The sequence below is a fragment of the Balaenoptera physalus genome (genome assembly GCF_965194825.1).
Source record: "Balaenoptera physalus genome assembly, chromosome: 1".
In the NCBI taxonomy this organism is placed as follows: Eukaryota; Metazoa; Chordata; class Mammalia; order Artiodactyla; family Balaenopteridae; genus Balaenoptera; species Balaenoptera physalus.
Window position 1 is genome coordinate 46,457,095 of NC_138882.1, and position 27,084 is coordinate 46,484,178.

General features: G+C 38.1%; 1 protein-coding gene and 1 pseudogene across 10 annotated transcripts in view; both read right to left on the reverse strand.

Moving 5' to 3' along the window:
• RNF2 (ring finger protein 2) overlaps positions 1-16,219 on the reverse strand; it is a 96,792-nt gene extending 80,573 nt beyond the window's left edge. For 2 of the 9 annotated variants that reach the window (XR_014266948.1, XM_082473388.1), the window contains exon 1: positions 14,347-16,218. The gene's annotated coding sequence lies outside the window, so the exon portion shown is untranslated. Of the gene's footprint in view, positions 1-1,581; positions 1,697-14,346 lie in introns of those variants that run through there. The other 7 variants (XM_082473385.1, XM_082473382.1, XM_082473386.1 and 4 more) reach the window with 6 other exon arrangements.
• Positions 1-27,084, reverse strand: part of LOC309666366 (reactive oxygen species modulator 1 pseudogene) — a 263,646-nt pseudogene that overhangs the window by 167,144 nt on the left and 69,418 nt on the right. The window lies entirely within an intron of this gene.

Below are 27,084 nucleotides of genomic sequence, written 5' to 3' on the forward strand. Positions count from 1 at the left end.
GTTTATTCTTGCAAAGATAGTTATGAAGACAATAGGTACTACTTGTTAATTACTTCCATCTGGTTGCCACAATGAATGTTGTACTTCCCTACCATCAACATAAATATAAAGCTAAAAGGAACCTTAGAATCCAACCACAAGGAAGTGTACAAATATACTATGGTACATCCACTTGAAATATTATGCAATCATCAAAAATGTTACAAAATTGGTTATGGCATAGAAAATGTTAGTGATATCTAAAGTTAGATTTAAAAATAAACATAAATTTAGGTTTACATACAAAAGATAGTTAAAACTATATTTTAAACAAAACAAAAGCCAAAGGCTAAAATTTATTTCCAAAGGGAAATAAATCAAAATTTAAGAGCAATTAAAACTGAGTATTGAAAGCATGATTTTTTCCATTTCTTAAATTCTCCATTAAAAAAAATTTTAATTAATAAAGTGACAACTGAAAGTTGTTATACTTGATTAAAAAGACAACTTAATTTATGGATTTTTTTCCCATTCTTAGCTCTTAATTACTTTGGAAAGGACTAAGCACTATTTTGCACATAGGGATTAAAACTAAAAACAATCCATTTAAGAAGTGAATGACAGCTTCTTTACTCTGTGAAACTGTTTTTTTCTCACTGGCACAACTGTATTGTCTTAATTCTCCTAAATCAATCATTCTAGTATCCTTGATACTCAAAGGTTTCAGAATAAAATAAATTGGAATTAATAATCATGTTATTTAAATTATACAAAACTGTAACATTAGATTTTCAAAAGTTATAGAGACTTCTTGGGAAAAAAAACTATTTCAGGACACTAAACTGATAAATTATGACTGGTTAACTCAAACTGATAGATGAGACCCACATCTGAATACAAACATAACCGATAATAATAACATTAAGAATGGAGAAATTTAGTCTTAGTATTTTAGACAAAATTCAACTATCAATATTTGAGAGCCTTTAACATGCTTCCATTACTTTACAATCACAAAAGGAAACATTCCTAGAGGACAGTACCTGACAAAATAAAAAAGCATCTTTCCACTAATTCTATAAGGCATGTTTTCTTTACAAATATGTCAATTAAAAGTTTTAAGATCGATACTGAATATAGTGGAGTAGAAGGACATGCTCTCACTGCGAGAGCACCGGAATCACAACTAACTGAACAATCATTGACAGGAAGACACTGGAACTCACCAAAAAAGATACCCCACATCCAAAGACAAAGGAGAAGCCACAATAACATGGTAGGATGGGTGCAATCACAATAAAATCAAATCCCATAACTGCTGGGTGGGTGACTCACAAACTGGAGAACACTGATACCACAGAAGTCCACCCACTGGAGTGAAGGTTCTGAGCCCCACGTCAGGCTCCCCAACCTGGGGATCCGGCAACGGGAGGAGGAATTCCTAAAGAATGAGATTCGAAAGCTATCGGGATTGGATACCAGGACTTTGAAAGGACTGGGGGAAACAGAGACTCCACTCGTGTAGGGCACACACAAAGTAGTGTGCACATTGGGACCCAGGGGAAGGAGCAGTGACCCCAGGAGAGACTGAACCAGACCTACCTGCTAGTGTTGGAGGGTCTCCTGCAGAGGCGGGGGGTGGCTGTTTCTCACCGTGAGAACAAGGACACTGGCAGCAGAAGTTCTGGGAAGTACTCTGTGATGTGAGCCTTCTCAGAGTCCGCCATTAGACCCAACAAAGAGCCGGGTAAGCTCCAGTGTTGGGTCACCTCAGGCCAAACAACCAACAGGGAGTGAACCCAGCCCCACCCATCAGCAAACAAGAGGATTAAAGTTTTACTGAGCTCTGCCCACCAGAGCAACACACAGCTCTACCCAAAACCAGTCCCTCCCATCAGGAAGCTCACACAAGCCTCTTAGATAGCCTCAGCCACCAGAGAGCAGGCAGCAGAAGCAAGAAGAACTACAATCCTGCAGCCTGTGGAACAAAAACCACATTCACAGAAATACAGACAAGATGAAAAGGCAGAAGGCTATGTACAAGATAAAGAAACAAGATAAAATCCCAGAAAACCAACTAAATGAAGTGGAAATAGGCAACCTTCCAGGAAAAGAATTCAGAATAATGATAGTGAAGATGATCCAAAACTTCGGAAAAAGAATGCAGGTAAAGATCGAGAAGATGCAAGAAATGTGTAACAAAGACTTAGAAGAATTAAAGAACAAACAGTGAGAAAAATGAAAGAACAAACAAACAGAGATGAACAGTACAATAACGGAAATGAAATATACACTAGAAGGAATCAATAGCAGAATAACTGAGGAAGAAGAACGGATAAGTGACCTGGAAGACAGACTGGTGGAATTCACTGCCACAGAACAGAATAAAGAAAAAACAATTAAAAGAACTGAAGACAGCCTAAGAGACCTCTGGGACAACATTAAACGCAACAACATTCTCATTATAGGGGTCCCAGAAGGAGAAGAGAGAGAGAGAAAGGACCCAAGAAAGTATTTGAAGAGATTATAGTTGAAAACTTCCCTAACATTGGAAAGGAAATAGCCACCCAAGTCCAGGAAGTGCAGAGAGTCCCAGGGAGGATACACCCAAAGAGAAACACACCGAGACACATAATAATCAAATTGGCAAAAATTAAAGACAAAGACAAATTATTGAAAGCAATAAGGGAAAACAACAAATAACATACAATGGAACTCCCATAATGTTAACAGCTGATTTCTCAGCAGAAACTCTACAAGCCAGAAGGGAATGGCATGACATATTTAAAGTGATGAAAGGGAAAAACCTACAACCAAGATTACTCTACCTGGCAAGAATCTCATTCAGATTAGATGGAGAAATCAAAAGCTTTACAGACAAACAAAAGCTAAGAGAATTCAGCACCACCAAACCAGCTCTACAACAAATGCCAAAGGATCTTCTCTAAGTAGGAAACACAAGAGAAAAAAAGGACCTACAAAAACAAATCCAAAACAATTCAGAAAATGATCACAGGAACATACATATCGATAATAACCTTAAATGTGAATGGATTAAATGCTCCAACCAAAAAACACAGGCTCGCTGAATGGATACAAAAACAAGACCCATCTATATGCTCTCTACAAGAGACCCACTTCAGACCTAGGGACACATACAGACTGAAAGTGAAGGGATGGAAAAAGATATTCCATGCAAATGGAAATCAAAAGAAAGCTGGAGTAGCAATACTCATATCAGATAAAACAGACTTTAAAATAAAGAATGTTACAAGAGACAAGGAAGGACACTACATAATGATCAAGGGATCAATCCAGGAAAAAGATATAACAATTATAAATACATATGCACTCAACATAGGAGCACCTCAATACATAAGGCAACTGCTAACAGCTATAAAAGAGGAAATCGACAGTAACACAATAATAGTGGGGGACTTTAACACCTCACTTACACCAATGGACAGATCATCCAAAATGAAAATAAATAAGGAAACACAAGCTTTAAATGACACAATAGACCAGATAGATTTAATTGATATTTATAGGACATTCCATCCAAAAACAGCAGATTACACTTTCTTCTCAAGTGTGCACAGAACATTCTCCAGGATAGATCACATCTTGGGTCACAAATCAAGCCGCAGTAAATTTAAGAAAACTGAAATGGTATCAAGCATCTTTTCTGACCACAACACTATGAGATTAGAAATCAATTACAGGGAAAAAAACGTAAAACATACAAACACATGGAGGCTAAACAATACATTACTAAATAACCAAGAGATCACTGAAGTAATCAAAGAGGAAATCAAAAAACACCTAGAGACAAATGACAATAAAAACACGACGATCCAAAACCTATGGGATGCAGCAAAAGCAGTTCTAAGAGGGAAGTTTATAGCTATACAAGTCTACCTCAAGAAACAAAAAAAATCTCAAATAAACAATCTAACCTTACACCTAAAGGAACTAGAGAAAGAAGAACAAACAAAACCCAAAGTTAGCAGAAGGAAAGAAATCATAAAGATCAGAGCAGAAATAAATGAAATAGAAACAAAGAAAACAATAGCAAAGATCAGTAAAGCTAAAAGGTGCTTCTTTGAGAAGATAAACAAAATTGATAAACCATTGCCAGATTCATCAAGAAAAAGAGGGAGAGGACTCAAATCAATAAAATTAGAAATGAAAAAGGAGAAGTTACAACAGACACTGCAGAAATACAAACCATCCTAAGAGACTACTACAAGCAACTCTATGACAATAAAATGGACAACCTGGAAGAAATGGAAAATACGCACAGACCAATCACAAGTACGGAAACTGTGATTAAAAATCTTCCAACAAACAAAAGTCCAGAACCAGATGGCTTCACAGGTGAATTCTATCAAACATTTAGAGAAGAGCTAACACCCATCCTTCTCAAACTCTTCCAGAAAATTGCAGCAGAAGGAACACTCCCAAACTCATTCTATGAGGCCACCATCACCCTGATACCAAAACCAGACAAAGATACTACAAAAAAAGAAAATTACAGACCAATAACACTCATGAATATAGACGCAAAAATCCTCAACAAAATACTAGCAAACATAATCTAACAACACATTAAAAGGATCATACACCATGATCAAGTGGGATTTATCCCAGGGATGCAAGGATTCTTCAATATATGCAAATCAGTGTAATACACCATATAAACAAGTTGAAGAATAAAAAACATGATCATCTCAACAGATGCAGAAAAAGCTTTTGTCAAAATTCAACACCCATGTATGATAAAAACTCTCCAGAAAGTGGGCATAGAGGGAACCTACCTCAACATAATAAAGGCCATATACAACAAACCCACAGCAAACATCATTCTCAATGGTGAAAAACTGAAAGCATTTCCTCTAAGATAAGGAAAAAGACAAGGATGTCCTCTCTCGCCACTATTATTCAACATAGTTTTGGAAGTCCTAGCCACGGCAATCAGAGAAGAAAAAGAAATAAAAGGAATACAAATTGGAAAAGATGAAGTAGAACTGTCACTGTTTGCAGATGAAATGATACTATACATAGAGAATCCTAAAAATGCCACCAGAAAAGTACTAGAGCTAATCAATGAATTTGGTAAAGTTGCAGGATACAAAATTAATGCACACAAATCTCTTGCATTCTTATACACTAATGATGAAAAATCTGAAAGAGAAATTAAGGAAACACTCCCGTTTACCACTGCAACAAAAAGAATAAAATACTTAGGAATTAAACCTACCTAGGGAGACAAAAGACCTGTATGCAGAAAACTATAAGACACTGATGAAAGAAATTAAAGATGATACAAAAACAGATGGAGAGATATACCATGTTCTTGGATTGGAAGAATCAATATTGCAAAAATGACTATACTATCCAAAGCAATTTACAGATTCAATGCAATCCCTATCAAATTACCAATGGCAGTTCTTACGGAACTAGAAAAAAAAAATCTTAAGATTTGTATGGAGACCCAAAAGACCCTGAATAGCCAAAGCAGTCTTGAGGGAAAAAACGGAGCTGGAGGAAACAGAGCTCCCTGACTTCAGACTATACTACAAAGCTACAGTAATCAAGACAGTATGGTACTGGCACAAAACCACAGATATAGATCAATGGAAAATGACAGAAAGCCCAGAGATAAACCCACGCACCTATAGTCAACTAATCTATGACAAAAGAGGCAAGGATATACAATGGAGAAAAGACAGTCTCTTCAATAAGTGGTGTTGGGAAAACTGGACAGCTACATGTAAAAGAATGAAATTAGAACACTCCTTAACACCATACACAAAAAAAACCTCAAAACGGATTAGAGACCTAAATGTAAGACTGGACAGCATAAAACTCTTAGAGGAAAACATAGGAAGAACACTCTTTGACATAAATCACTGCAAGATTTTTTTTGATCCAGCTCTTAGAATAATGTAATTAAAAATAAATAAATGGGACCTAATGAAACTTAAAAGCTTTTGCAAAGCAAAGGAAACTACAAACAAGACGAAAAGACAACCCTCAAAATGGGAGAAAATATTCACAAACCAATCAACGGACAAAGGATTAATCTCCAAAATATATAAACAGCTCATGGAGCTCAATATTAAAAAACAAACAACCCAATCAAAAAATGGGCAGAAGACCTAAATAGACATTTCTCCAAAGAAGACATACAGATGGCCAAGAAGCACATGAAAAGCTGCTCATCACTAATTGTTAGAGAAATGCAAATCAAAACTACAATGAGGTATCACCTCACACCAGTTGGAATGGGCATGATCACAAAATCTACAAACAACAAATGCTGAAGAGGGTGTGGAGAAAAGGGAACCCTCTTGCACTGTTGGTGGGAATGTAAATTGATACAGCCACTATGGAGAACCGTATGGAGCTTCCTTAAAAAACTAAAAATAGAATTACCATAGGACCCAGCAATCCCACTACTGGGTATATACAGAGAAAACCATAATTCAAAAAGACACATGCATCCCAATGTTCACTGCAGCACTATTTACAGTAGCCAGGTCATGGAAGCAACCTAAATGTCTGTCGACAGACCAACGGATAAAGAAGATGTGGTACATATATACAATGGAATATGACTCAGCCATAAAAATGAACGAAATTGGGTCATTTGTAGAGGCGTGGATGGATCTAGAGACTGTCATACAGAGTGAAGTAAGTCAGAAAGAGAAAAACAAATATTGTATATTAACGCATATATGTGGAACCTAGAAAACTGGTACAGATGAACTGATTTGCAGGGCAGAAATGGAGACACAGATGTGGAGAACAAATGTATGGACACCAAGTGGGAAAAGTGGCGGGGCGTGATGGTGGTGGTGGTGGTGTGATGAACTGGGAGATTGGGACTGACATATATACACTAATATGTATAAAATGGATAACTAATAAGAACCTGCTATATAAAAAAATAAAATAAAATTCAAAAAAAATTCTTATTTACCCACAAAGAAACAAACAAAAAAAAACTTTTAAGATCAAGGATAAGAAATTAAATTCATTAAAGCTAAACAACAGAAAAGGAAACGAAATTGAGTTATTTGCAGTGAGGTGGATGGACCTAGAGACTGTCGTACAGGGTGAAGCCAGAAAGAGAAAAACAAATACCATATGCTAACACATATATATGGAATCTTCAAAAAAAAAAAAACGGTTCTGAAGAACCTAGGGGCAAGACAGCAATAAAGACGCAGACCTAGAGAATGGACTTGAGGCCATGGGGAGGGGGAAGAGTAAGCTGGGACGAAGTGAGAGAGTGGCATGGACATTTACACACTACAAAGGTAAAATCAACAGCTAGTGGGACGCAGCCACATAGCACAGGAAGATCAGCTCCGTGCTTTGTGTCCACATAGTGGGGGGGATAGGGACGGTGGGAGGGAGGCACAACAGGGAGGAGATATGAGGATATATGTGTATGTATAGCTGGTTCACTTTGTTATACAGCAGAAACTAACACACCATTGTAAAACAATTATACTCCAATAAAGGTGTTAATAAAAAAAAAACTAAACAACAGGTATAATTTCTAATCTTGCTATGTGTCTTTTTAAAAGCACAGAGAGGGACTTCCCTGGTGGTGCAGTGGTTAAGACTCCAAGCTCCCAATGCAGGGGATCCAGGTTTGATCCCTGGTCAGAGAACTAGATCCCACATGCATGCAGCTACTAAGGGTTCACATGCCACAACTAAGGAGCCCGCGTGCTGCAACTCAGACCTGACGTAACCAAAAAAATAAAAAATAAATAAAAGCACAGAGATTTTCTGTAATTGGTATTATAAAACAACATAAATAAAACAAAACCAAAATAGGAAATTTCCAGTCAAAATAGTAACGGCATCTACTTCTTCTACTCCCTTAGGCCCTTGTCATTTAAACAATCTGCAAAGTGGTAGTTTTGTGCCTAAGTGTATAAATTTGGGGTATTGTCTCACGACATAAGATATTTAGCCCTGGTGAAAGAAAATTAATGAAGCACATCAACCTTAACAGACAATTATTTAAGGAGATTGGGAATACTACACTATTGACCAGACTTGGGAAAAGTAGGGTTATAGGACATCCACAACTCCTCCCATACCCCATTTCACCCTAAAAATCTTCTTTTAAACATGGAGACTCAAAAACTTGAAAGGAGACACACAGCTATGCCATAGAGCAATCTCTGTCTTTCTCTCTCTCAAGATCCATGCAACAGATCAATCTGTCCCTCTCTCTTTCTTCAAATACACCCTCTTATATTCACAATACTCTTTATGTTACCTCTTAAACCTTTACAAATAACCTGGAAGGTCAACGAGTGTGCTATTTTTTTTTTTTTTTATAGAAAAGAAAACAGAAAGGCCAAGAAACTTGCTAGTAGTGGAACCAGACCTAGAAACCAAGTCTCCTGCCTTCAATTCTGAAGCTCCTTCTACTATACACAACACTACCCCTTCTGTAATACAGGAAAGCCTTCTACAAAACATTTGGCTGGATACCAAGACAGCCGTCCCAGACTGAATTAGACTCTATACAGACAGCCGTCCCAGACTGAATTAGACTCTATACAGACAGCCGTCCCAGACTGAATTAGACTCTATACAGACAGCCGTCCCAGACTGAATTAGACTTTATACAGTAAATAGTGTAAATAGTGAGGATTTAATGCAATTACTGGCATGGAGGCATACATCTTTTTATAAGTGAAAAACCAGTTGGTTTTAAGTTAAATCAACATAGTCTGTGTATGGTGGGGGAAACACGCAGAACACTCTTCTAAAAAGGAAGTCGAAATGAAGTATGCAGATTTGCACATTTTACAATAGCTAACAGAGGTAGTGTAATCTACACAGTGAGTAGAAAAAAAGAAAACAGTAGACAACTAAAAAGAACAATGTAAACAGAAACTGCATGATGTTTTAATTTTTAGGAAATAAAATGAGGGGCTTCTTTTCTTCCTCCCCCCACCCCAAAATAATTTGAGATTTTAGAACATTAGGCTCTAAAATGAGAAGTAGAAGAAGGTTTTATTTAGCCATCAAACGAAATCCCTGCCAAAACTGCTGGATCTGGAATATAACACATCAGAAATCCAAAGTCCTATTTGTAGATCAGTTACTAGTACTATATAGTTTATATTAACCAATTATTTAAATCTTTCAATTCTCACATCTGTAAAATCATAACACTCTAGCCAAACTATTTTCTAATGACCTTGGAAGGAGGAAACAATGTCTACAAAGGTAATGAGCAATACTTTAATTCCCATTATCCACTGCAAAAATAAATATTCCTCAAACATTTTCTATGTGTGAAGTACTAGGCTAGGCTATAGGTGCAGAGAAAATGATGGTCTTTATAATCTAGAAAAATAAAGCACAGAGAAATGCTTAACTAATGACAGTAACTGCATGATAAATCTGAGGCATCTCAGAGAAACAGCTTTCATAGGACAGCAGTCAAACAGAATGAAGTTGGATTTGATCAAGATACCAAATAAAAACAGTAGTCATTAGGTTTAGCTGGGAAGAAAAGAGGCAAGTAGGTTGCTATGTCCTTTGGGTTCCCAAAGCGTATCACTTATCTGTTACTGCATTTAACACCTGTATGGTAGTTTGTCATCTCTGCTTATTCAATTGAATAAGAGACCCTATTCGCTTCATTTTTCTATCCCTAATCCCTAGCAGAAGGTCTGGCACACAGAAGATAATCAATAAATGTTTTTTGAACAGGCAAGGTAAGGACAGGATTCCCTATTTAAATTATTTTAATCTATACTACTTGTGCAGGTAATTTACTCCCTGTCTCTCAACTCCAAAACCACCACTCTAGACTTCTTTGTGGTGCTTAGGCTGAGACTGTGCAACTGTATTTCACCAACTCTTCTGCCAGGGGGCTCCCTGTTAGGCTTTGCCAATGGAGGTAATGAATGGAGATGGGAAAGCAGGAAGACAGGTGAGGGGACTTCCTTCCAGTTACTGGCAGCAGCAATTGGTTCCAGCCTCCAGCTTCTTTCAGTATCCCCCAGAACTAATCAGCAGCTCAACAAGGCTGACCTCAAAAGTTCAGAACCAGGCCAGTAGAACCTCTTCTCTGAGCTCTTTAACTGATTACTATAACGTTCTCTTTTTGCTCTTAACACTCGTCTAACCATCTCCCTATATTAAATCCCCTCTGTTCAAATTCCTATTGAAGTTTGTTTTCTCTGTTGGACACTAATACATTGTTAATCACAGTGATTCTAGCTGCTCTCCTCTGAGATACCTTGCTTCTTTACTGAAGGGAAAAGCAAAGTAACTTTGGAGTTACAGGTAAAATATATTTTAGAAAGAAAAACACCAAACCCTTTAAATTTGTGTCTGTTAAATTGCAACAAAAAAATCATATAACTTTTGTGATTTAAACTATCCAGCTTGCAAAGGAAAAAAAAGAGAGGAAACGAGAAATATTTACACAGTTCCGGCTATTCCAAGCACACCCCCACGTCCTCTCACTAGAGCACATGTATCCTAGAGAAAATGGGAGATAGTGGAGCTGGTCTGCTGTTCCTCAGGGGTCTCAGTTCCCACAAGCCTCTCCTGGTATGAGCATGACGCCACACTGAATGTGATTCTTATATTTAAAGACTTTTTTTTTTTGCTGTGTTCAACACAGCCCATACTGCAGGCTGACTACTTCATCTAGTGTTCAACAAAAGAAACAACAATCTATTCCAACACTAAAGCTGAACTGAACTTATTGGTATGTTTTCCTATCCTAAGGGATTTTCAAGCATAATTTCTTACTACATGTGTTTTTCATTTTACGCACTGACGTTAGAATCTAACTTTTTCATAAACTACAACTACACGCTACAGCATAGGAACAAAAAGAAATCCCTCTTGCAGGAGAGCCCCAAATCAACACAACTGCTGAAAACAAATGACCAAAATGCTTTGTTCAAATGTTATGGTTTGTTACTTCATTTAATAAGACGCCCTCATTAGACAATTTAATCTGAGGTTAATTTCAAAAATAATTTTTCATTATTGTACTTAATAGATTTTTTTAAAATTATGACAAAATGGCAGACACATAGAGAGAAGGCAAATTCAAACAATGAGAATCTTTCTCAGAATTCTTAGCAACATATGTAAATAGTTCCTGAGCATCCAAGAAAAGGTATCACTAGACCCAGACATATTAGTCCACTTCGGCTGCCTAACATCCATAAGACAAAACAGAAGTGAAAAAAATTTTAAAGTTAAAAGTCCATGCCAGTTCCACTGGGGTTCCTCCACAAAGCATAAAAGTGGAGAGTGGGCCACCTACTCCCTTAGCATAATTCGGGGACTCATCACCTAGCTCCTGCCCATGGACATACTAATACCAGTTGCTACTTAACTGCCAAAAGTCCCATTACCACAGTCAGTATATCCATGTAAAATCAACCAAGCTATACACCTTACAAGAGACAGCAGAGGACCCGTCTGACACATTAGGTAGAAAAAGTGAAAGTCGGGGGTGGGGGGATGGAATAGACAGGATATCTGGATCTACAGAGAATGGACAGGGTAAATTTTACTGTACCTTTGTACCCAAACTATATGGGCATCTACTCACTTAAATGCAAATAAACACTCAATAAGTTACTATAATAACTTATTGATATCTTGAAAGATTCCAAAGAAATGAAAAACATCAGGAAATTAAATAACTAATGTCTGACAACAATGTCTGTCTTCCACACCATGCGTAACAAACATTAATTAAAAATCAAGTGTAGATCTGTATGCCGTCAGACTGTACATAATCTCACAGTATTTTTCCCCTTTTAAAAACTGCAGGGGCTTCCCTGGTGGCGCAGTGGTTGAGAATCAGCCTGCTAATGCAGGGGACACGGGTTCAAGCCCTGGTCTGGGAAGATCCCACATGCTGTGGAGCAACTAGGCCCGTGAGCCACAACTACTGAGCCTGCGCGTCTGGAGCCTGTGCTCCGCAACAAGAGAGGCCGCAATAGTGAAGAGGCCCGCGCACTGCGATGAAGAGTGGCCCCCGCTTGCTGCAACTAGAGAAAGCCCTCGCACAGAAACGAAGACCCAACGCAGTCAAAAATAAATAAATAAATAAATAAATAAATAAATAAATAAAAGATTACTATTAAAAAAAAAACTGCAAACTGGGATACGCTGTCTAGTTTCCCCAGATTTAACAAATGAGTTGATACAAAGGTGTGAAGTGCTTTAAGTCACACCAGAAACGCTGCCATAATTTTAATAAAGTGCATTTTAATGTTAACTCACTTTTCTTGCTAGAAGGAATTATGCTTCTGTGCTAATGTATAGAAATGAAACTGTCACTGAAACATCTGGTTATATATTATTCATTAGACATATATCACCTTTACTCCAAAGACTGCATAATATAAACACAAATCACGAATAAATCAAATTAAAGAGACAGACCTGACACCACATGCTGAAGGTCAGTAATAGACAAATGAAATTCCAAAGATGTTTGCTGACCTGCTCCATATTTCTATCCACACAAACCTGGGAGCTAGCAGTCTGAGTGTTCCACACAGGCAGAGGAAAAAACTCAAAATTCGTAGTCTGCTGAATGTCTGCATTGTCTACATTATGTTAATGGTTCTAATTTAAAATCTTTCTATGCAGCACATTTGAGGACCATCAGCATATTTTTCTAATACTCAAGCGGACTAGCCTACTCAGGCAGTTTTCCTTCATAAATTCTCCATTTCACTCTCACAACTACTGTAATTTACCTCAAATGTGTATTCCACAATGGTACCTGAAGGAAATTATCTCCAATCCTTAGAAAAAGTAAGGGGCCATATTTGCTGTGCTAGCCTTGGAAAATGGAGTCTTATATAACTACCCATTATTTTACTAAAAATCACGTTAAATGTACAAACAAGATTTTAAAAGATACCTGTTGATTGTGACAAGTAGAAATTTTAGGGGAAAAAAGGAATAACCAAGAGTCATATTGCTGCCATTTAAATGCTTTATAAATCAAAGGATGAAACACTCACTTTAAAACCAAGCTCTAACACCAATCTAAGTTATTAAAATATTCAACAACTACACTCTAATGCAAGTGAGGAAAGTAGATTATCTGCCAATTACACTAAGTATTCCAGCTGATCATCTTGGAACTACCAAAAGTAGACTATGTGATGCAAATCACACATACATTAGTTTTAAACATAATTCTCAGTCTAAAACAATGAAACCATGTCTCAATTTTTTTACTTTTTAAAAGAAATAAACCATATTACTAAAATACCGAATGCAAAGCTACCCTTTTCACAGCAAACAAGTATCTTTACACACCTTCGAGAAACCTGACATTTTCAAACCATTTTACCACGTAAAGGTACACATTCTCTAAAACTTCTGACAGGTAATAGTTATCCAAAAAAGATTCAAGGAGGTAAGCCTATAATTGGTCTTAGGGGCCAAATAATCGGAATGAACCTCAAAGTTTTAGAGACCAATTTTTACTAACAGTATCTCTGGGAGCAGGGAGGCAACGTCTGTAGGAGGGAAATGATCCTGACAACCAGGACGAGGGCTCCCCGGCAACACTCGGTACCAAAGACCTCAGCGTACACGACTGGGTTCAAAACGCGAAGCTTCCATCAGAAACAAACCAAGACACCCCCTCCCCCCACGACTCCTCCGGGGCAACCTCGCGGTTTTAGAAAGCAGCAACAGATACTCCCGAGCAGGCAAGCGGCAGTCCAGGAATGTTTTAACCAGGAGGGGTCTCCCCGCAGCCTACAGGGAACCCCGACGACGAGGACCGCCTCTACGCTCGAACCCGGACTCCAGCACCCCGGGGGAAAGCGGGCTATTTGCACAAAGCGCCCCTGCCTCACCCTCCACAGTGCGGACACACACCCCCGGCTGCGAGGGGGAAGCCCGGGGAGGAAAATCCTGCATTCCACGCGGTTCGCCCCCGGAGAGCGGACGTGGAGAGGCTGGGGCCCCCGCCCCGGGAGGCGAGGGGGCCGCACCGCAGCCCCGGCCTCCGCGCAGAGGAACGAGCGGTTCACACGAAGGAAGGAATCCCCGAGATTCGCCCACGGGGTCCTCCCCAAGCCGGACTCCCCACCCCCGCCAAGACCCTCGAAGAAACGGGAACAATGAGAAGCCGCCTCCCCCGCCATCCCCGCCCCGAGAGCGGCCGGGGGTGGCGGCGCCATCTCCCCTCACACCCCCGCGAACACACCCCCCCCGACCCCGGGGCGGCCGTCAGCCGCCCGCAGCCACGCCGAGCTAACACGCGGCCGAGCCCGCCGCTTCCGCGCCCCTCGCCTCCCCGCCCGCCCCGCTCACCGGCTCCTGCCCCAATCCGGGGCTCCGCTAGCCGCGGCCGGAGCGAGACTCAGGTACAAGGCGCCGCGGCTGCCGGCGCCGCCGCACAATATGGCGAGCCTCGGCTTCCGCAATGGAGCTCGGGAAATACAACAGGGGCCGCTCAATATTCATGAGAGATCGAGGGGAAGCCGGCTCGGCCGGCGCGGCGGGGAGGGCGGGAAGGAGCGAGTGGGCGAGGGGGCGGAGGCGCGGGACGGGGACGTGCACAGCGCCAGGAGGCCCGTGGCGCGAGGGGAGGGGGCGCCGCCGCGTGCTGCCAGGAGGGCCCGAGCCGCCGCCCCGCCCCGGGCCGCCCGGCCCCGCCCCCCGGCGCCCTCCGCGGGGCGACGGAGCCCCCGGGCAATGCCCGGATGACGACGGCGGCGCTTCGTTCTCGGCGTTCTCTCTCCTTGAGGTCTCCTGACCCTACCTGCGACCCCCATTAAGCCTCCCTGGCCGGCTGCTGGGGATCGGGTTCGGACTCCTGCTCTCGCCTGGGACTCCCTAAAACACAACCAGTTAGTCTACCAAAGAGTATATAAAATGCGTATAAATTAAGCTACAAACTGAAGTAACAAAGTGAAAGAGTTCCCTGACCTCAAGATATACTATTGGTGTTCTCTGGAAAAGGTAACCAACGCTACCAGATAGTTAATGTGAAGGCACTTGTGGCACGAAGGAATGGACTGCACTGGGAATTGGGCGAACTAGGTTTATAGCCTCCAATGTGTCTCTAACTATGTGACTTAACTAAATTATATAATTGCTCTGGACTTTACTTTCCTCATTTGCAAAATGAGAGGATTGTGTTGAATGATTCTTAGGTCCTTTCCAGCTTTTGAATTCTGTAAAACTCTCTACAAGCAATGCCAAATAAATGTTATGAATTTACATAAGATTTTGGAAAAGCAAAGGAACCGTTCCAGCTGGTGTGTTCAGGGGAGATTTCCTGAGGAGCTCGGAGTCGAGTAGGACTGTGAGTGTTAGCTTTGGATAGGTAGAAAGAAAGAAGACAGGCATTAAAATATTAAACACAACACACTGTGTGCCCTACCTAACAATCCATTAAGGTAAACAAGAACAAAGACAGTGACTTCAAAACTGTCACTAACTTCCTAAAGCTTTAAATAAGAAATGACAATTCTCAGATTCTACCAGCCCTTCAAGGTTAAGGTCTTTTTCCAATGTGGAAAAAAAAAAAAATCAAAATAATTAGGAATGCTTCTGCTTCTACAAGGTCCACTTTCTAGAGACAGGGCAGTTGCAGAAGCATCTCCCTTCTTTGTTCACAACTGCACATGTCGTTCAATTAATGCTGCTCATAATTCAGAACGTTTTGCTCTAGTGAAAATGCTTATGAAAATAATGTGTGGTTAGGTTAAGAAATTCAATTGATGTTGAGGAAAGTGATCATTTGTAAAAAGCACAGGAACTTTATGGATAAAAGTTAAATATGGTACTTTAAAAAAATTAACGGGACAATTGATGGAAAACTTATGGGATATCTGGATTAAATGTGATTAAAAAGCTAGACCTCAGGCTAGCATCCTTAATATGAAAGACACTACTGACAAATTAATGGAACTCATATTAGCTATTTTATCTCTTACTCAGAAACTTGGACTGAGAGTATTACGGGCCTTCCCTGACTACCTTAATCAGGAAAGGCTGTGTTATGGTATAGTAACAAATCTCCATGCCTTAACACAACAGAAGTTTATTGCTTGCTCATGCTTCATGTGAATCAGACTCATTCTATTTCAGTCACTCCAGGATTGACAGAGGGCTTCAGATTGACAGAGGGCTCACCATCTTGTAGCTGTATCACCCAGAGCACAGCAACTGAGTCTCTGTGGCAGAGGAAAAAAGTGAGTAAAGAATCCCTATGAACTTTTCACAGCCTTAGCTTGGGAAGGAAACAGATCTCTGATCACATGTCATTGGCCAAAACTAGTTACATAGCCTCCTCCATCTGCAAGGGGACTGAGTCCTTGAACTGAGGCTGAACCGAGTTCAGAAGAAGTGGTGATATTGGATTGACTGACGTCAATCACCCTGACCCCACCAGTCAGCTTCTAGATGTTATGAAAAAACTCTAAGAAGTTTTATTTCATAACACTAGCTCTCTTGAGTGGCTTCAAGAAAGGTATGCTTTCAAAACATAAACTCTCTGCACTTGTTAAGAGTTGATTATCATATAAATAGAATGGACTTTCCATTTTTCTTCCCCTTTGTTTTAATTGTGTATTAAATCAATGTCATGTCCATAGTCAGCCTGTCAATAGTGATTTGACATATCCAGCCTATATTCTTTTTGCTAATTTTTCGACCTGACATGAGGGATACCACCCTGAAAAACATTTTCTACTAACACCCTGCCCCCTTGTTAAATCTACTAATTGGAAGTGATAACTATATTTTAAGCAGGAAGACATTAAATTAATACTATATAATACTAGATGAACTCTAGTTAGAAAGTTTCTTTTCCCTCAAAACTTCAGAAATAGTACCCTGTTAATCACATGGTGAATTGGGTAGACATCTCTGATCACAAAAATCATCTCTTTACTGGCTTTCTGCTATGGTAATGCTACAAAATTAGATTAGTTCAGCTCAGTCGACTTTTATTGAGCATCTACTATGTGCTAACACTTTGCCGAGTGCTTGGAATAAAGATATTAATGTAACTAGGACACAAGTTCCTTGAGAGCAGAAATCTTGTTCACCAGCGTATACCTAGCACAATGCTTGGCATATAATAGATGCTCCTTAAATAGGCGTTAAGAGAATGAAAGATTGGGACTCTTTGATCCCAGTGTTTATATGAAATAGAATAGTTCATATGAGCTTGGTTTGCCTCACTTTACCACTTAAAAGCAGACATTCCTATCAAGATTGCATTTAGTCCCCCAGAGGCTTTCTCTGTTTAGGCAGTGTGTCTCAAATGGAAATTCACGCCTGCCTATTCTATATCCACTCCATGGATTTCTTTTCAGCTGTGCTCCAAATATCTAATTGTTATCTGCTTATCTGAGATGAAAATTGCAGGCCACCAATAGTTTGTTAATAACAAGCTATGTATATATCACAGTTTACAGAACACTTTTATATCCATTATTTCACTGACTCTTCAGAACAGTTCTCCAAGGTATTATTCCTACTTCACAGAGGAGGGAAATGTGATTTCTGTGGTTAACTAACTCTCCCAAACATTGAGTTCATAAGTGGCAGAGCTGAGGCTCAAACCTAGGTCATCTGACTCCAAGTCCAGGGTACATTCCATTATGCCACATGTGCCTTCCCACTCTGTGCTGCATACACAACTCCAGCATTTTTCTTCTTTCTAATGGGTAAGCAGTCTGAGGCAAACATCTCCAGAGCTTCCTCTCAACACTAGTATTTATTCCAGTCCTCAATGTGGTCCATTTTCAAGAAGCTAGAGATAATGCTAAATATAATAGTATATGAACCTGATCTGTTGACAAAAACCATCAGGTTTTGTTTTTGTTTTCTTAGAAAAGTTACTTTAAGAAAACAAAACAAAATTAAAACTAAAAGGTAGGTTAAAAGACTGGAATATCTTGGGATTTAATCACTATATATATGTATATATAAAAAAATATATATATATATATATAAAACTGTCAAAATATATTTTCTACCAGAATCTTTATTTGCCATCTTTTAGATGTGTTGTGCTTTCTTTGAAAGGGTCAAATTAAGTAGAAACATTGTAGAAAGGCCTAAAGAGACCTATAATTCAAGGTGGCTTCAGGAAGCAGGCAACTCAAGATTTACTACCTCTTCAGCTGAAAAATATAGCTCTAGCCACAAGCTTTAGTGAAGTTTTATTTGTATTTCAACATAGTGTATTTCTTTTTGTGACACTTTCCTTTTGGTGTTTTAGTTCATTGTTCCTTTTTATATTCCTAAGACAACCAAAATAATTGGTGCTACTCTTAACTGTTCACCTTAAACAGATTAAATGAGATGGGCTGGTTAAGCTTTTGGGGAGAACTAAATAATATTGCTGTTTCCCTTCTATGGAGACTTGGAATGGTATTTTATATGTCCCAGATGAGGCCACATTCTGCCTAACATCTGTTAGTGCCTTTTAGTAAAATAATGAACTAGCATGTGTTTGAAAAAAGTCAAAAGAATAAAAGTTTTCATTCTGATGCAGCACAAATAGCCAACTGTTTCTTTGTAGTTAATAATGGAGGATATTATTGTGATATCCAACTTGATATATACAATGAAGTATGATTTAATAATTAACTGGCTTTAGTTTTCTAATGTGAAGTAAGTTTATTCTATTCAAACAAACTTTGCAGGTCTTTTCCTTTTAAAATATTTACTGCAAGAGATGAGAACTGTGCCTTGGCATTGATCTAGGAACACCAAGAATAATCCTGGAAACTAGCAAGGAATAGATAATTAAGATCAAAACTTAGAACTAAAATGGAAATTTCTCTGGAAAAGAAGGCTGCAAGATCCCAGGGGGAAAGTACAGCTGAAGAGTGTGAAATATTTAAATCAAGTTACAGCTTGCTCAAACTGCCCTTGTGGACAATTTAATTTTTCCCACTTAAAACAAGCATGGAAGAATAGTTTTTGTGGGTGAGAGAGTGGAGGGTAAAGACATCTCTTATCTAACATTCTTGGAAATGTTTTTCAGTAAAGAATTTAAAAGAACTGCCAGATCCCAACCATGCAAAGAAAATTTTGTTTTATTTTAGACTACATCAAGATGTAGAAAACCCTGCAGTATCCATTAGCATTTAATACTCCACAAAAGTAAACCATTGAAATATACATTGAATAACATACTGAAGTAGGTTACAATTCAGGTAAATCTGAAAACGATTCTGGTCAACCTAGAATACCAAGGTTTTATGTGTTACATCCAGGAAGAGATTTTTTCCTAAGGACTTTAGTCTGTAGAAAATTTTTTGTTTTATGTTTTTTTTTGTTTGTTTTTTTGTTTTTTTGTTTTTTGTTTTTTTTTGTTTTATGTTTTTAAAAAAATTTATTGAAGTATAGTTGACTTAACAATAGTATATTATTTTCAGGTGTACAACATGGTATTTCAATATTTTTATAGACTACACACCACAAATATTATACAATATTATAAAGTATTGACTATCTTCCCTGTGCTGTATATTACATCTCTGTGTCGTATTTATTTTATAACTGCTAGTTTGTACCACTTAAGCCTTTCACCTGTTTTGCCCCTCCCCTGCCCCCTCCCCTCTGGAAACCACTAGTTTGTTCTATCTGTGAGTCTGTTTCTTTTTTTTTTTTTTAATTTATTTTTTTAGCATCTTTATTTATTTTATTTTTTTTAACATCTTTATTGGAGTATAATTGCTTTACAATGGTGTGTTAGTTTCTGCTGTATATCAAAGTGAATCAGCTATACATATACATATATCCCCATATCTCTTCCCTCTTGCATCTCCCTCCCTCCCACCCTCCTTATCCCACCCCTCTAGGTGGTCACAAAGCACAGAGCTGATCTCCCTGTGCTATGCGGTTGCTTCCCACTAGCTATCTATTTTACGTTTGGTAGTGTATATATGTCCATGACACTCTCTCACTTTGTCACATCTTACCCTTCCCCCTCCCCATATCCTCAAGTCCATTCTCTAGTAGGTCTGTGTCTTTATTCCCGTCTTGCCACTAGGTTCCTCATGATTTTTTTTTCCCTTAGATTCCATATATATGTGTTAGCATATTGTATTTGTTTTTCTCTTTCTGACTTATTTCACTCTGTATGACAGACTCTAACTCCATCCACCTCACTACAAATAACTCAATTTCATTTCTTTTTATGGCTGAGTAATATTCCATTGTATATATGTGCCACATCTTCTTTATCCATTCATCCGATGATGGACATTTAGGTTGCTTCCATGTCCTGGGTATTGTAAATAGAGCTGCAATGAACATTTTGGTACATGTGTGAGTCTGTTTCTGTTTTGCTATATTTGTTCGTTTGTTTTGTTTTTTAGATTCCACGTAAAGGAAAACGTACAGTATTTGTCTTTCTCTGTCTGATTTATTTCACTAAGCATAACACCTTCCAGGTCCATCCATGTTGTCACAAATGGCAAGATTTCATTCTTTGTTATGGCTAATATTCCATTGTATATATTGTTTCATCATTTTTAAATAAACACATTTCATAAGTCATGCTTATAAGATCAGAATTGACTGTGGTTCCTTAAGAATTATGAGTTCTGCCACATGTGGAGTAAGATAAGATACAGGTAGCTGCAAATGAATCTTCTTGTCATAGTATCCTGTTAGGTACATACGGGTGGCCTAACTCACCTGGTTGTGTCCCTCTCCAATACTCACTCATCCTCTGATCTAATCAGCTTTTGTTCTAGAACAGTATTGATGTTCAGAGTTAGTGGATTTCCAATTCCTTGACTTCTTGACTCATACATCCTTAGCTCCAGTTTCACTTTTGGACTTCATCACATTAGCTGCCCTGTTTTGACCGTCCCTTTCCTAAAATTCAAAAGACTACTCTGGGCCTGAGCTCAACACAGCTGTCCTTTCTTCTACATGATCCAGTTCTTAGCTATTTGGCAACCTATTCATTTCCTGACTTAGCTCTTTAATTAGGCTTGGCCATATTCTCATCTAAGCCTTTAGCTTGTGGCTTCACACATAGTGAATGCAAATTACATTACAAGAAGATGTCACAAATATAACCCGTAGACACCATGTCATTAATGGTATGGAAAAAGAGCCATCTCTGTCAACAAACAGAAAATACAGACCTCTTCAGTGGAAAAGAACAGAGCAGCAATGAGGTTGCTATCTTTGGAAATGAATACTCCAGGAATGATCTTGGGTCAGGAGAACCCATGTTAGGAATGTCATGTGATGTTATTGCAGCTACCCAAAGAAAAATTATGACCAACAGGAAAGTTTGTTATTGGTGGACTTTCAAGTAGAACTGCATTTGGATGTTGATTTTAAAGTCTTATCAAAATACAGTAACATTTCATACCAAGAGTAAAAGTTTAAAATGCTATATATTAATCCTAAATTCCAATTGGGACTCAAAGTTTGACTAGTTCTCAAACCACATTTAGTGTCTTTTCTCCCCCATTCACTTGCTTAGATTAGCAGTGTGCAAGTATGTCCCCCCTCCCCCCAGAGTGAAAGTAGCAGGAGGGCAAAATGTCATTACTCATCTTTCAACACCAGTCATTATTCAGCACTTGAAACAAGGTTTTATATATTTTATGTAGATATAGATGTAGATATTGAATATATATGTGTATATATGTATATATATATACATATATGTTTCTGCCTTGCTCCTAAGATACATTTGGTATACCTTTAATTAATGATAATAACTACAGTTTTGTAAAAGCAGTCAACAAAAATACTTTATATATTTTACAAAAAGTATCTAACTTAATCATTACCATAACATTTAGAGAAATGCAAATTTGAATAGATACAATTTTCTACCTACCATGTTCAGGTAATTATAATACTCACTGTTGGTCAATGTTTATGAACACAGATATTGCACACTTTGTTGATGTTCATGAAAAATGACACAACCTCTTAAAAAGGCAATTTGGTCATTATCTCTCAAAATTTTAAATGTCTATATTTTTAGCCTAAGAAATCCAATTCCAGGAATATATCCTACAGAAGTATTCACACAGTGTACAAAGAAATATATACATGAACGTTAATTTTTGTATTGATTGTGTTTGTAAAAAACTTAATATAACCTACATTTTTGGCTAAACAAATTTTGGTAAATCCATACAGTAATACATCATATACCCGTTAAAAATGAGACAGAGCTACAAGTACTGACGTAGAAAGGTATCAAAGGTATATTATCAAATGAAATAGTTCTCAGCGATATGTTCCATATATCCCATTTTTGTAATACAGAAATATTTTTAAAATATACACGAAACTATTAGGAGGGATTGAGTGTATTTAAGGAGAGGAGGACTTTAGAGGACTTTCAGTTTCTAAATTGTTTACTTTCTGCATTGTTTGAATGTTTCACAATGGAATAAAACGTGTTTTATCACAACAGTAGTAAAGGTACAATTACATGCTTATCTGTTAAAAATGAGTGAAAATTTCAGCACATATCTACCTATTATTAACTGAAGGACTGAGGTAAAGAAAACAATTGTTCTAGATCAGGCATCATCAACAAAACAAATAAGAAAACTAGAACTTGGGAATTCTTGACTTTATAAGAGATCTGGTAGTGTAGTGGCCTTGAAACTCAGGAATTCAAATGACTTGTTACTAGACCTCAGTCTCTATTCCCCTAAACATTCCTAACCCTACTTGATAAGAATTTAAGCTAAACAGGGACCAACCAATGCTTATAGAGCCCTCAAAAATAGTTCTAGGACCGATATAATTATTTTGGGATTCTCTTCTCCTGCTACTAATTTATATCCCACAGTCTCTAAGGCAAATGTTAGGTGTTGTTTGCTAATTAGACTCCTTAGTTCTCCCTCAAGAAATTCCTACTGATTTAGCATGTGATTGCAGGAAGCAAGTACAAATTGTAGGCTGAGAATCAAATATTTGAATTTTCCATCTTATACATCTCTATTCCAGGGAATTTTTTCCCCAGACTCTTTGAGATCACCATATAGTAAAAAGCTTGGGCAATATATTAGGGTGGGTTCAGGAGACTTGACTTCCCTCCAACTATGGCTCAAATGACCTGAGGGGTGACAGCAAAAAGTGCTATCCACTGAAGCTGGGGTAGAGTGGGGATGGGGTTGTGCAGAAATAGAGGGACTCAGGGACTGACTGGAAAGTACAAGTTGTTTTTCCAAAGTGGCCGAATGCCCACAGCTGGAGCCAGAATATAATACACAGGCAAGGAGAAAGTCCAGGAAAGCAGGGCTTAGGATAAGTTTAAGGGGGTGCAAGGCACCCAACCTGAAAGCTGAATCAGAGGGTCTGAAGCGAAGAACATCAAGAGTAGCTATCTCTCTGTCTCTTTCAGTGGAGAAGATGACTGGTGAGGTGAGGAATAAGGGAAATGTACAACATGGCTTATGTGAGCTGAGGCTGCAAATGGACACCCCGACTCTATGTCCTCAAGTTGCAGGTGGGCCAAATCTGAAGACAAAGGCGAAACAGAGAATTACTGAGTGAGGGTCATGAGAAGCAGAGGGGCAGATAGGAAAATTAGTGATAATGCCCTGAAGTTGGAAGAAGCTCCTGAGATAGATGAGAAGAATCAGAGTGCGTGTTGAAAAGAGCCAGGGACAATGAGAGCTGAACATGTGATGACTGGTTTTCTCTTGGTTCTTCTAATCTCTCTGACCCTCTCTAGCTCAGTCTCTTTTGTGGCTTCTCATCATTACCCCAAACTCTAAGTTTTGGAATGTCCCAGGCTTTAGTCTTAGGACCTTATGTCGTCTTAATTTATATCCCCTCCCTTGGTGATCCTATTCAGCCTATCCTATGGCTCCAAGTACTACCCATATTGACAACTCCCCATTTTCTCCAAACTTATGAACTTCTGTAAGTTTCTGGAAACTTGAGGACCTCTCCAAACTTATGTCCACCTCCCTATTCAGTCTCTCCACTTGGATGTCCAATGGGCATCTCACACATAAAATGCCTAAACTGGACTTCATCTTTGAAATGTGAACAAAGAAAAATGTGATTGATAACTGTCCTTTTATTTGTAGCTGTAATATCTATATTGCTCTACTAGACCCAGTTAAAAGAAATTCTTCTTTCTAATTACTTAAAACCATTTAAATAACTCAAATTTAAAATGAATGTTTCAAGTATATTCACATACGTGTTCATTTATACATTCCCTTAGCAAGAGTCGACAATTAACCAGAGTCAGTAATTCAGAGACGTAAGACATAGACCCTATCCTCAAAGAACCCAGCATCTAGTAGGGGAAACAGACACATACTAAATGTGGTGAGGCCAATAAGAGAAAGGCCACAGAAATAATTCTCCCTCGACCGCCAGTATTAATTACACACTATGGAGCAGCATTTTCTCTCGTAAGACTCCACTCTTGGCAATACTGGCTTTAGTCCTAGAAGTTGGAAGAGGTGTAGGTAGAGTCACAGCTGTGCTAATATCCAACAACCTCCTAAACTTTGTATGTGTTAGGTACCGTGCTAAGTATTTTATAAGCATCATCTCATTTAATCTTTACAACAAACCTATGAGGAAGTTACTACCGTCATAACTACCACTTTATGGATTAGAAAATGGAAGTTTAGGGAGTTCCCTGGTAGCCTAATGGTTAGGATTCTGGGCTTTCACTGCCATTGCCCAGGTTCAATCCCTGGTCAGGGAACTGAGATCCCACAAGCCACACGGCGTGGCCAAAGAAAAAAAAAGAGAAGAAAATAGAGGTTTAAAGCATTTCAGTACTTGCCTAAGGCACCTCAAGCAATAGGGTGTGCAAATTCATGTCCTTAACCATTATTTTAAACTGCCCTCTCACAACTGGTGGTCCTGCTTTAATTAATAAAAATGGGAATACATTTTTTTGAATATTTGTACTAAAATAAGAGAATAAACGTATGAATAATCCAAATAGTGAATATCCGTTACACTTTAGTAATAATCCCCAATTACTAAACATAACTGGATAAAAAAGACTATAGCATAGGAAGTTGTGAAATGGTGGTTCAGTTTTTCAAAGCTCATAGAGACACAGCAGCAAGGATTGATCATTTCAAGTTTCCCACTGATTGCCTTTGGAGACAAGTTCTGAGTACTAAAGCACATTCTGTGTGAGCTAAGAATGGAAAAATCATCAGACTTGCAAAGGCTAAAAGAATAGAAGCCAAAGCCTATAGGAATACAGTCTTCCAAATGTATTATCTGTTATGCATTGATTTATCACATGTGGCGGGAATTTAAAACAGATGTGTGTTTTGTGGAGGAGACTATCCCATGACAGGGGAGAGGAATGTGACCTCAACTCGAAAGTAAAGAATCAGAACTCGTACGTGGTTCAGAAGTTTCCTTTTATGCTAGTCATATAATGAAATAAAAGTTCTTCAATCATCTTTTCAAATTAACTGGGACTTCATTTCTTAATCTGGAACTTGTTGAAACTTCTGGCTTTTGAAATGCAGTTATTTTCGTTGAAATGCAATTATATTTGAAAAATATTTCAAAGATCTAAGATTTTCTGAGTAACTTTTACTTAATCTAAAGCAAAATATCCTTGGAAAATACAGCTTTGATATGTAAATATTAACATTTACACATCCCTATTTTCTCTGTTCTCATCTGTAATTTCAGACATCACATTTCAATAGCTAGAATTCAATAACACATCTTTGTCTGACATCTGCTTTTTTTTTTAACTGAAGCTATAAAGAAGTCTGTTCTTTTCAGATCACATTTAAGTACTGAAAGTAATTTCATTTTAAAGATTATATCTAAGGAAAAAAAAAGATTGTTTTCTACATTAGCCTAACATATCTACCTACAGTTATATAAACTTTCTATTTTTCAATACTTCAAAATTATTAGTAAAGGTTTCTCATAATAAGTGTTTTAGTTTGGAAACAGTCTTGAGACAAAAAATGCACAATATAGAATAACTTTGTAGTCATTCATCTAGTTTTGAGGGAAAATTATCTTAAAAATCATTAGTTAAGCAAAAATGCTTTTCTCAAAAGTACCTGTGATTTAGCTTTCAGTTTATTTTTACTATCCATTTATATGATCAGATAAAATTTTAAAAATAATTCATCAATTTAGACAGTTTCTATCACAGGAGAAAAGACAGTTGATCATACTGTGGAGACATCCACACGTGCACACATACATGTATATTGAACACCAAAGAGAGTTAATTTGCTCAAAGCTAGAGTGATCATTGACAGTCTAAGAAAAGCAGAGAAGGAAGGTCCCTCTCCCTGTAAGAAGTTATCAAAGGAAACTAGACACATGCCTGGAAGAAGCTACCTGAATTTCTCATTGCATGTCTATAAACTGCCAAAACGATTTGTTCACTTGTTTAACTTTCCTCAAACATGTATTGAGCACTCGTGTTCTGGACATTCTTCTAGGCAGGAGGGGGAAAGAAAATGAAAAAGATGTATAAATGATATGTCTTGCTTAACAAGCTTAAGGTTTCTTAAGGAGGTAAAAGTGACGTGCAGTGAAATGCAATACCTGTTAAGTGTACAACTGGGTGAGCTTTAACAAATGTAACCATGTAACCAACACCCCAATCAAGATAGAAGACACTTTCATCACCCCTAGGAAGTTCCTTTATGTCCTCCTTCAGTCAATCTCCCTTCCCAAATAGGCAATCATGTTCTGATTTCTATCACCATGGATTAGTTTGTCTGCTCTTGAAGTCACATAAATGGAATTATACAATACATATTCTTTTGTGTCTGATTCTTTTACTCTGTCCAATGTTTTAGAGATTCATCCATATTGTTGTATTAGTAGTTCATTCCATTTTATTACTGAGTAATATTTCTGTGTATAAATATGCAACATTTTTTCAAAAATCCATAATCTTGTTGATGGACATTTGTATTTGTTTCCAGTTTTTGGAATAAAGCTGCTATTAATATTCTTGGTCAAGTTTTTGTGAATTTATATTTTCCTTCTCTTGTATAAACACCTAGGATTAGAACTGCTGGGTCATTAAGTGAGTGTATAATTTTATAAGCT